Raw genomic sequence first — 1,201 nt, 5'->3', positions numbered from 1 at the left:
CTTTTCTTTCTCCCTCCCACATAGTCCCACCACTTCCTGATAGGCCACACTGTGCTATTCAGCTACAGAGCCACCGGTTAGCCACATCCCTGGGTGTGCCCTGCCCCACCCACCAGCTCCCACTGCACTATTTTTTTCCTTTCTTCCTTTTCTTTCTCCCTCCCTCCCATCCAGTTGGCCACCTCCACCCCTTTCAGACAGATTATGCCATGCAACCCAGCTAGAGAGCCACTGGCTGGCCCCCCACCTTAAATCTGCCCCACTCCCACTGGCTGGCTCCCACCATGCCGCTTTTATTTTCTTCCCTTTCTTCCTCCCTCTCACCTAATCCCGTATGCCATCTCACCCCTTCTTGATGGGCTGTGCTGCACCTCACAGCTAGAGGGCCACTGGCCCACAGCCACCGTGAGTCCGCTCATCCCCACTGGCTGGCTCCTGCTGCATTGATTTTTGTTGTCTTTTCTTTATCCCTCCCACCCGATCCTGTATGCTTCCTCCAACCCTTCCTGCCAAGTCACACACAATGCATCACCTCAGCTAGAGAGCCACCAGCCCACGACTGCCCTGGATCTACGTTGCCCCCAATTGCCTGTTCCCATCACTTTTTTTTCTCCTGTTATTTTTTTTCTTTCTCCCTACCATCTAGCCCCATACATCACCTCCCCTCCCTTGCAACTGGCTCTCAGGTCCACAATGCCCCCACTCACTGCCATTTTTATTATTTATTTATTTTTCTTTTCATTTCTCTTTCTTCCTTTTCATTCTCCCTCTCACCTAGCCCTGAATACCACCTCCACCCCTGGTGCTGAACCCTGCTGCTGAACCCTGCTGTGCTGCTGAGGCTACAGAACCATAGAAACATCAGCCCACAGGCCTCTGTGTCTGCCCTGCCCCTACCCACCTACTTCCACCATGCTGCCATTAATTTCCTTCTCTTTATTTTCTTTCCCCCTCCCACCTAGCCCTGTAAGCCACCTCCTCTCCCTTCACACCGACCCTCAGGTCAGCCCCACCCCCACTTGGTGGACCAACCGTGCAGCTGGTTTTTAAATTTTATTTTTAGTTTTGTTTTTCTATTTTTAATTTTTTCTCTCTTCCTTTTCTTTCTCCTTCCCATCTGGCCATGTGTGCCACCTCCTCCACTTCCCACCAGACCCCTCTGCACCACCATGGCAGTGCCCCAGGTCTGCCTTGCACCCAC

This window comes from Loxodonta africana, chromosome 8 (genome assembly GCF_030014295.1).
Source record: "Loxodonta africana isolate mLoxAfr1 chromosome 8, mLoxAfr1.hap2, whole genome shotgun sequence".
Classification (NCBI taxonomy): Eukaryota; Metazoa; Chordata; class Mammalia; order Proboscidea; family Elephantidae; genus Loxodonta; species Loxodonta africana.
Note: the sequence above shows the minus strand (reverse complement) of the source record.